Genomic DNA, 11,637 nt, shown 5'->3' on the forward strand with positions numbered 1-11,637 from the left:
TGATGTTTATTTATGTTTTTCTAAATTAGCTAAGTTTCACATGTTAAGCCTTAAGGTCATCTTTGACCATCTTAGTATAAGTAGTATGAGTAGTGTTAGTGGAGAGGCAGGCAGAAATTTGTGAGGAAACTCTTAGAGTGATTTGCAACCTAAAGTTGCTTAGGAGAGTTGCAACCTCAAGTTGCTTGAGATTTGTAGCCTCAAGCTACTACTTTGTATCCCTTCCATTAGTCAGTTTAGTGAAAAATCAGTCATTCTCTTACTAAAGAGTGAAATCAACCTTAGTGATAGCTATTACAAATAGCCGAGTATAATTTAGGATAGGTAGTGATAGCTTGAATAATTAATTGGATTGAAGCAATAAGCAACTAGGCATAGTCAAGAGAGGAGGTAATGTAACATTAGGGACAGAGGGCATTCATGGAAGTGGAAAATTGGCCTTTGGCAGGGGTGGTAGGGATTGATGGATTTGGTAGTGTAATATCTGAATATTTTATGATTTTGTATATTATATTTTATAAAAAACAGTTATTTTTATTTATTAAATAACTTTCCTAATCTCATATTTTTAATTTAGAGTTCGGAAAGTTTTAAAACCCTATAAATATTCTTAACCCTCAAAAGATATTTTATATATATAAAAAAAGATCGAAGAAGTCGTTTTCCTTAGCTTTGCCGATGCTTTAGATTTGTAAAACAAAATCAACTTGTTTCTTCTGGTAAGTTTTTGTTTCATACTCCAATGTCCATCATATGTCCATTAATTTAATTTATGTGAATGATTATATTGTGGGTCTAATAAGAAATTAAAGCTGCACAATATATTTGTATAACGAAGGCCGTGTGTAGCTCGGTTTGTTTCTTGCTTTGCGTTGAATGTCGTATTGCGATTGTGTGAATTGTATGATTTATTATCTGTGATTGTGTACGTATATATGATTAATTATTATGATATTAAATGATTTGATCGGATATGAGTATCGTATTACTTTTATTGTTTATGATTGATTATTTCCAGGGTTTTAAATGTTGTTGCTATAGGGAGTATTGTTTTATTGAGGTTTTAGGGTTATTAATGCAAGAGTTTAATTTTTGGGTTGTGAGTTAATTATTTTTGGGTGCTAGTATTATTTCCCTAAGAGTTGAGATATTTTTGAATTGAATTGTTGTATTATTTGGGAACTTGTGCCATTGTGGAGTTATTATTATTAGATTGTGAATTATTATTTCATCAATGTATGAGATCAAAAGGTTGAGAATGATTATTTTTTCCTTGGGTTGAGGCTCGACGTTGTATATCTTAGTGATTGGTAGAGCTGTCTAAAGTTGACCCGACCCGAAATACTGACTAAAACACGATTATTAACCGACCCATCTGAACCCAAAAAAATGGTGACCTAAACCCGACCTGAAACCAACCCTAGACCTGAGTTGACTCGAGTATGTTTACCATGTTCCCTAATACCCTCCGGGCCGGGAGTCCAATTACGTAGGTGGAACCATCCAATTTGCCTTTATACAACCAATTTACCGATTTACAACTTGCACTGATTTCATTAATTCAAGCCTACCACGAACATTTATGACAATAAATAATGATCACATATGGTTCCAAACAGCATTATATGACCCCGAGATTTACCCCCTAGAATTTCAAGACTTTTCGACACCGAGCCCCGAAACTTTCAAAATTTCGCAAAATGCGCGGATTACTCTTTTGTTTTGGAAATTTTTGGCTTTTTTTTTTACATGGAAATAAAAATTGCCGAAATGTTTACCAAGGTCCCTAATATCCTTCGGGAGTCCAATTGGGAGGGTAGAAATATCCAATTTTCCTTTAAACGACCAATTTACCGGTTACAACTTCAGCGATTTTATTAATTCAAGCCTGCCACGAACATTTATGACAACATATAATGATCACATATATTTCCAAACGACATTATATAACCCCGAGATGTATCCCCTAAAATATCAAGGCTTTTGACACCAGGCCCCGAAACCTTCTAAGTTTCTCAAAAAGAGTGGATATTAGCCTTCAATTTTGGAATTTTTTTGACTTTTTTTCGCTCGTAAATAAAAATTAGCGTAATGTTTACCATGATCCCAAATAACCTCCGGGAGTCCAATTTGGTGGGTGGAATCATCCAACTTGCCACTAAACGACCAATTTACCGGTTTACAACTTGCACCGATTTCATTAATTCAAGCCTACAATGAACATTTATGACAACATATAATGATCATATATATATATGGTTTCAAACGAAATTATATGACCTTGAGATGTATCACCAAAAATTTAAAGGATTTTCGACACCGGGCCCCGAAACCTAAAAAATTTCTCAAAAAGCGTGGATATTAGCCTTCAATTTTGGAATTTTAAGACTTTTTTTTGCCTGTAAATTAAAATTGCTGAAATGTTTACCATAGTCCCTAATACCCTTCGGGGGTCCAATTGGGTGGGTGTAACCATCCAATTTGCCTTCAAATGACCAATTTACCAATTTTTATCTCACACCGATTTCATTAACTCAAGCTTACCACGAACATTTATGTCAATATTTAATGATCATATATGGTTCCAAATGACATTATATGACCCTAAAATTTATCCCCTAAATTCTCAATCCTTTTCGACACCGAGCCTCGAAACCTCTAAAATTTCTCAAAAGAGCGTAGATATTAGGCTTCAATTTTGAATTTTTTTGACTTTTTTTTTGCTCGTAAATAAAAATTCCCAAAATTTTTACCGTGGTCCCATTGGCTTGGCGGAACCATCCAATTTGCCTTTAAACTGCAAATTTGTTGGTTTTAACTTGCTACAATTTCATTATCTCAAGCCTACCATGAACTTTTATGATAAAGTATAATGATCATGTATAATTCCAAACGACATTATATGACCCCGAGATGTATTCCCTAAAATCTCAAGGATTTTCAACACCGGGACTCGAAAACTCCAAAATTTTTCAAAACGCGTGAATATTAGCCTTTATGTTGGAATTTTTTGAATATTTTTTGCTTGTAAATAAGAATTTCCGAAATGTTAACCATGAAAGTCCAATTAGGTAGGTGGAACCATCTAATTTGCCTTTAAACGACCAAATTACGGGTTTAGAACTTGCACCGATTTCATTAACTGAAGCTTACCACGAAAAATTTATGACAACTAATAATGATCATATATGGTTCCAAATGACATTATATGACTCCGAGATATATTCCCTAAAATCTCGAGTCATTTCGACATCACCTCAAAAATTTCTTAAAAAGCGTGGATACTAGCCTTCAATTTTGGAATTTTTGAATTTTTTTCAAATTGCTGAAATGTTTACCATGGTCCTTAATACCCTTCGTGAGTCCAATTGGTTGGTTGGAACCATCCAATTTGCCTTTAATCGACCAATTTATCGGTTTACAACTTGCACTGATTTTATCAACTCAAACCTACCATGAACATTTATGACAACATATAATGGTCTTTTATGGTTTCAAACAACATTATATGAATACGAGATATATCTCCTAAAATCTCATTTCTTTTCGATACGAGCCCTGAAACCTTCGGAAAAAAGCACGAATATTAGCCTTCAATTTTGGAATTTTTTGAATATTTTTTGAACGGAAATAAAAATTACCGATATGTTTACTATGCTCCCTAATACACTCTGGGAGTCCAATTAGGTGGGTGTAACAATCCAATTTGTCTTTAAACATACAATTTATCGGTTTAGAACTTGTACCGATTTCATTAACTCAAGCCTACCACGAACTTTTATGACAACAAATAATGATTACATATGGTTCCAAACGACATTATATGACCCAAGATGTATTCCCTAGAATTTCGAGACTTTTAGACCCTGCAGACTCAAAAATTTCTAAAAAAGGTGGATATTAGCGTTCAATTTTTGAGTTTTTTTGACTTTTTTTCGCTCGGAAATAAAAGTTACCAAAATGTTTATCATGATCCCTTATACCCTCCAACAGTCTAATTGGGTGGGTGGTACCATCCAATTTGCTTTTAAACGATCAGTTTACCGGATTACAATTTGCACAGATTTCATTAATTCAAGCCTACTACAAATATCTATAACAAAAAATAATGATCACGTATGGTTCCAAACGACATTAAATGACCCCGAGATGTATCTCCTAAAATATCAAGGCTTTTCGACACCGAGCCCCGAAACCTCCAAAATTTCTCAAAAAGCGTGGATATTAGCGTTTAATTTTGGAATTTTTAGACTTGTTTTCGTCTGGAAATAAAAATTGTCAAAATTTTTACCATGGTCCATGATACCCTGCGGAGTCCAATTGGGCGGGTTGAACTATCCAATTTGCCTTTAAACGACCAATTTACCGGTTTACAACTTCCACTGAATTCATTAACTCAAGCTGACCACGAACATTTATGACAACATATAATGCTTATAAATGGTTCCAAACGACATTATATGACCCGAGATGTATCACCTAGAATATCAAGACTTTTCGATGCCCCGTACCGGAACCTCCAAAATTTCGCAAAATGCGTGAATTCAATTTTGGAATTTTTTTACCTTTCTTCGCCCGGAAATAAAAATTACTTAAATGTTTATCATGGTCCCTAATACCGAACGGGAGTCCAATTAGGTGGACTCGTGATGTATCCCCTAAAATTTAAGGTTTTTAGACACCGGGCCCCGTAATCTCCAAAATTTTTCAAAAAGCGTGTATATTAGCCTTCAATTTTGGAATTTTTTGACTTATTTTCGCTCCTGAAATGTTTACCATGGTCCCTAATACTCTCCAGGCGTCCAATTAGACGGGTTAAATTATCCAATTTGCCTTTAAATGGACAATTTATCGGTTTACAACTTGCACTGATCCAACTCAAGCCTACTACGAAAATTTATGACAACATATAATGATCATATATGGTTCCTAACGGCAGTATATGACCCCGAGATGTATCCCCTAAAATATCAAGACTTTTCTACACCGGGCCCGAAACCTTCGAAATTTCTCAAAAAACGTGGTTACTAGCCTTCAATTTATAAATTTATGGATTTTTTTTCGTCCGAAAATAAAAATTGCCGAAATCATTACCATGGTCCCTAATATCCTGCAGGAGTCCAATTCGGTGGGTGGAATCATCCAATTTGTCTTTAAACCACCAATTTACCGATTTCTAATTTGCATCATTAATTATATCTTACCACGAACATTTATGACAACAAATTATGATTACACATGGTTTCAAACGACATTGTTCGACCCCGAGATATATTCCCTAGGTTTTTAGACACCGGCTCAGAAGACTCCAAAATTTCTCAAAAAGGTGGATATTAGCCTTCAATTTTTGAATTTTTTGATTTTTTTCGTCTGAAAATAAAAATTGCCGAAATATTTATCAAGGTCCATAACTCTATAATATTCTACGGGAGTTCAATTGAGTGGATGGAACCATTCAATTTTCCTATAAACAACCAATTTACCGGTTTATAACTTGCACCAATTTCATTAACACAAACCTACCACGAACATTTATGACAACATATAATGATTATATATGATTCCAAATGGTATTATTTGACCCCGAGATGTATTCCTTGAATTTTCGAGGATTTTCGACACCGAACCTCGAAATCTTCGAAATTTCTCAAAAAGCGTGGATAACCTTCAATTTTGGAATTTTTCGACTTTTTTCGCTTGAAAATAAAAATTGCCGAAATATTTACCATGATAACTAATATCCTTCGGGAGTCTAATTGGGTGGGTGGAACCATCCAATTTGCCTTTTAACGACATATTTATCGATTTATAACTTGCACCGATTTCTTTAACTCAAGCCTACCACGAACATTTATGTCAACATATAATGATCATATACGGTTCCAAACGTCATTATATGACCCTGAGATGTATTTCTTAAAATCTAAAGTCTTTTTGACATCGTGCCCTAAAACCTCCAAAATTTCTCAAAAATCGTGGATTTAACCTTCAATTTTGGAATTTTTGGACATTTTTTCGCCCGAAAATAAAAATTTCCGAAATGTTTCCCATGATCCCTAATACTGTACGGGAGTCCCATTGGATGGGTAGAACCATCCAATTTGCCTTTAAACGACCAATTTACCGATTTACAACTTGCACCAATTTCATTAACTCAAGCCTACCACGAACATTTATGACAACAAATAATGATCATATATGGTCCAGACGGCATTATATTACCCCGATATGTATCCCCTAAAATTTCAAGACTTTTCGACACTGGGCCCCGAAACCTCAAAAATTTCTCAAAAAACGTGGATATTAGTCTTTAATTTTGAAATTTTTAAACTTTCTTTCGCCCGGTAATAAAAATTGCCGAAATGTTTACCATGGTACCTAATATCCTCCGGGAGTCCAATTGGGTGGGTGGAGTCATCTAATTTGCCTTTAAACGATCAATTTACCGGCTTACAACTTGCATCGATTTCATTAACTCAAGCCTACCACGAACATTTATGACAACAAATAATGATCATATATGGTTCCAAACGTTATTATATGACCTAGAGATGTATCCCCTAGAATTTCAAGGCTTTTCGACACTAGGCCCCGAAACCTCCAAAATTTCTCAAAAAGTGTGGATATTAGTCTTTAATTTTTGAATTTTTAGACTTTCTTTCGCCCGGAAATTAAAATTGTCGAAATGTTTACCATGGTCCCTAATATCCTCCGGGAGTCCAATTGGGTGGGTGGATCCATCCAATTTGTCTTTAAACGACCAATTTACCGGTTTATAACTTGTACTGATTTCATTAATTCAAGTCTACCACGAACATTTATAACAACAAATAATGATCATATACGGTTCCAAACGACATTATATGACCGCTAGATGTATCCCATTGAATTTCAAAATTTTTTGACACCGGCCCTGAGACCTCATAAATTTCTCAAAAAGCGTGGATATATCCTTCAATATTGAAATTTTTTTGACTTTTTTCGCCCGGAAATAAAAATTGCTGAAATGTTTAACATGGTCCCTAATACGCTCCGTGAGTCCAATTGGGTGTGTGGAACCATCCAATTTGCTTTTAAACGACCAATTCACCGATTTACAACTTGTTGCGATTTACCGGTTTACAACGGCTGATTTAATTAACTTGCACCGAACTGGACTTGAACTGTTATTGACTCAAAACCCGAATTAAACCCAACCTATTACGAACCCGACCCGAAATGAACCTGACTTGTTATTGATCTGACCCAAATTCAACTAGACTTATTATTGACCTGACCCGAATTTTACCAGACCTATTACTTTCCCGACCCAAAATTTCAACCCGATTTGTTACTAACCCGACTCGAAATTAACACAACTTGTTATTGACCCGACCTAAATTCAACCCAAATTATTCCTGACCTGATTTCAAATCACCTTAAATATAATTTAGACCACCTTATTATTGTTTACCAAAGCATTTTGTCTAGGAAGACCAAGTCGGTCCAGGCTAGCAAAAGAAAGGAGCATCATCCTCAAATTTAAGATTTAAATATAGTATATATATGTTGTATGGTCAAAGGAGTTAATTATCTTCCTAAATTATAGACTATAGATCCCTAGTATATTGTCATACATATTACAATCAAAGGAAATAATTAGTTTGATAAAAATGATACTCCCTTCGTTTTAAAATGCTTGCTCCATTTCTCCATGTGCGGAGTTTTAGGAGAAATTGGAGAAATTAATAAAATATGGATATAATGGGGTAGTTGAGAAAATAAAAAATTATAAAAAGCAAAAGTACTGGAAGAATAAGAGTATAGGGAGTATTATATTGGGTCCACTAAGTGTGAGAAATGAATTAAATATTGTAAAAGCTTTCCAAAAAAGGAAATGGAGCAAATATTTAAAAACAGAGGGAGTAATTATCTATTTATAATTAGTTGAACCCGAATATGACCTGACTTGTAAATGACCCGACCCGTTTACGCGAATTGCCTGCTCTAGTGATTGGCATGTTGGTAAGAGGATGATTAACATGAGTTAAGAATGAGGCATAATCTTTATAATTTATTTTTCTATGGTCCCCCTACAGTGGGAATTGACCCGTATGTGGTCTGTGTTTTTTGGTTATTGAGAGTATTCAAGTTTTTATACTTGTTGGTTTGTTATTCGAATTACCAATGTCCAAGGCTAGGTATAGAACAAAGAGCATGACACACTTATTGGTTATGAGTTAATTGAGTAAAGGATTGTATTATTATCTGAGGTTTAGTTGACAAAGGTTATTTTCAGAGTACAATGTGTAATGTAGTTTTGTACTACATTGTTTAATTGATCTAGTAATGTTAATTATTATATTATTTTTTGTATTCTGATTTGTGATAATTACTCAACTTTTGCTGGCGTGTGTGTTTGTTTGTTTGTTTAGTTACTTGTGTTTGCGGCCATGTTTTTTTTTTTTTTTTTTTTTTTTTTTTTCTTATGGTGACCCTGCGACAATCTATTTTGGAATTTGTCCTTAATAGTGAATAGTCAAGGTTGTGACAGGTTAATCAAGTGATGGCCGTAGCTAAAGGAGCTGTGATTCGATTAATGTTTTTATAATGAGTTTGTAAAGCTGTATAAATAGCTCACTTAGATTTATTGGGTTGTAATTATTGGGATTTTTGTAAGCCTTAACACTTGACAGGTTGTTAAGTGTGGCGGTAATACCTCCGATTTAGGTGTATGCATTCGCAATTTTATTTAAAGGTCGTTTATTTTCCTTTAATTCTTGTTTATTATTAATTAGTAAATTGGGGGTGTTACAGGTTGACTTGGGATATTTTGCAGTGTAGTCAGAAAATTAGCAGGTAGAGATGGTAGGATTGTGGGCTTGGCAGATTAGAAAAAATAGTTGGCAATGGTGACAAAATTAATTTTGGTAACTTTGGGATTGTTGGCAGCAGTGGAGAAGGCTTAGGAAACGGTGGCAAGGTAGGCAAAGGATTGGCGGGCAGTGGTGGCAAAATCATGGGCTTGGGAAGGTTAGAAAAAATGTCTGACAATGGTGGAAAATTTGTTTGTGGTAACTTTGGGATCATTGGCAGCAGTGATGGTAATGTACCTTCAGGCAAGGCTAATACTCCTGGTAACTGAGGGAGTTGTAGAAGATGCTGGCCTGCAAAGCTCATGTAGAGGTTAGAGATTGATAAAGCTATTAGCAAACATAAGATGAAGTAGAATCGTGAATCAATTATATTTTGAAGAAACCAAGTGAATATGGGATCTCTAAGTGTGGATGGGGATATTAGTTGGGCGGTTGTTTTTGAATTTGTTTTCCAACATATGGTGTTGGTGGATATATATAGAGAGATTTTGATGGAAGTAGGTACCAATTAATGGTGTCTTGACAAATTAAGATTTGTGGCTAGAGAAAATGCATTAACACTTGTATAATCTTTATTCAGATGCTATGTTACTTGAACTCAGGTACCTATGTCTGAAACGTCACCTGAGTCAGCTATATTGTGAAAAAAATTCATGATTTTGAACTAAAATTAAAGTGTCCAAGTGGCACAACCATGTTCGAGTCCGAGTAACGTAGTTTCCTCCGTTCCCCTAATATTGCAACATGGGGAACTTCCATAGATATCTAATGAGGAGAGAGATAGAGAGACATAGGAATAAAGATCCATGAGAGAGAGAGAGAGGTATGAATCACTGTGACAATATGCTACTCAATTACTCATTTGTTTTTGAAGAATAAGTGTCTTCTAATGTTATGTACTAAAATCAAACAATCAATTTTACTTATTTTGTTCTTATTTTTGATATATAAACAGACTAATATTGATTTGGTACTCTAAACTAACAAAAGTATTGATGATAAAATAAGAAAAGTTTGTTATGCTGAATAATGAGTTTCCAATTGGTTAACTCATGATGTCCTTGACTTTGTATCTGTTGTGCAAAGATGAGGATGAGTGGATGACTAGGTAAAAAACATTATTTTTAAATGATAAGATGTTTGTTTATACTTTCAATTTTATTTTTTCTAATTTGTTAAAAAGAGGAAAAAAAAAACATTTTGTCGTGATTATGAAGATGATCCACAGCAATTGCAAGATTGTATTTAAACAGACTATACATGTTTTTATTTTATTTTTTTTATCTATTTTTTTTTTTTAGCTGACTTGATATATGTTACCCTATACTTTCCTGAACTTTTTTCCGAATTTGTGAACCTTTAAAATGAGCGGAATCATTATACTACATGCAACTGTCTGTTTCAATGCTTCATTATAAGTTGCAAAGTAGATGTAAAGACTCAGAGGTGGCTTCTGCTTGTGATCTATCAGCTTGTGACATATCTTAGTACATTAGTACTTCGTATGTTACATGAACTAAATAATTTCCTTTGTCTAACATGCATCTCATTTCCTTATATATCTTTTAATTTATGTTTTATTACATCTGCGTATTGATTTATACTTCAGTTAAATGCCTGTACATGGGCCTCAAACTGCAGTTGCATTAGTATCTTTCAGTTTAACTAGAGCTGAGTTATCAAACAATTCTTTGAAAAATAATAAAATCTTTATTATAACATACTAGTATTTTACAAATATAATGAATCCAAACAATAGAGAACCATTACAAACAAAAAAACAATCTCAGATACAGCAGGAGGCCAGCTAGTCATCCAACAAGCTGGAACTCCTGACCAAAATAAATAACTGAAATAATAGAAAGCATAGTACAAGTGATGAATATTACAAAACAAATACGATGAAGTAATTGTAAAAGCTGATTATGTAGGGCAGGTACTCATGAAATCTTACTGGGATGGTGGTGGTGTGAGGGAAGGTACAGTAGGAATGGTGGTTGGGACGGTAGGCATGGCAGGAAGAGGAGGCATTGTCAACTTTGGAGCAGAAGGCATAGAAGGCAACGGTGGCAAAGTGGCCTTTGGCAGAGCAGGGGCAGCTGGCAAAGGTGGCATAGCTGCAGGTTTCGGAAGGTTTGTTGCAGCAGGCATTGTGGGTAGAGGATTGGCTGGCATTGGTGGCATAGCTGCTTGTGGCAGCTTTGGAACTGCTGGCATTGGTGGCATAGCTGCTTGTGGCAGCTTTGGAACTGCTGGCATTGGTGGCATGGTTGCTTGTGGCAGCTTTGGAACTGCTGGCATTGGTGGCATGGTTGCTTGTGGTAGTTTTGGAACTGCTGGCATTGGGGGCATGCTAAGTTTGGGCATTGATGGAAGAGGTGGAAGTGTTTGCAGAAGATGCCGGGCTGCAAAGCTCATTTCAAAGCTCGAGACTGAAAGAGCTAAAATTAAAGAGAAGACAAAGTAGTGCCTTGAAGCTGCCATTTGGTGTGAAATAGTATAATTTAGGGCAGGTATGCTAAGAGCTCGAGTGTTTGTATTTTGGGTATAAAACTATAAATGTTTGCTTGAGTTTGCTGTGAGACATATGTTTATTGATGGGAATTTATAGGGCTAATTTGGAAGAATAAAGTGCAGGTGTTTTGATGAACAATGAGATGTGGTTGGCCAAAATGTGGAGAAGTTTTTGTTAGCTCAACTTCTTCTGTTGTTTTTGGGTGAAAGCTTACCTTCTTCTGTGACTATATGTTCTATGTTTAGAAGGAATGAATTGTTTAATTTA

The sequence above is a fragment of the Chenopodium quinoa genome, unplaced genomic scaffold, assembly GCF_001683475.1.
Source record: "Chenopodium quinoa cultivar QQ74 unplaced genomic scaffold, ASM168347v1, whole genome shotgun sequence".
In the NCBI taxonomy this organism is placed as follows: domain Eukaryota; kingdom Viridiplantae; phylum Streptophyta; class Magnoliopsida; order Caryophyllales; family Amaranthaceae; genus Chenopodium; species Chenopodium quinoa.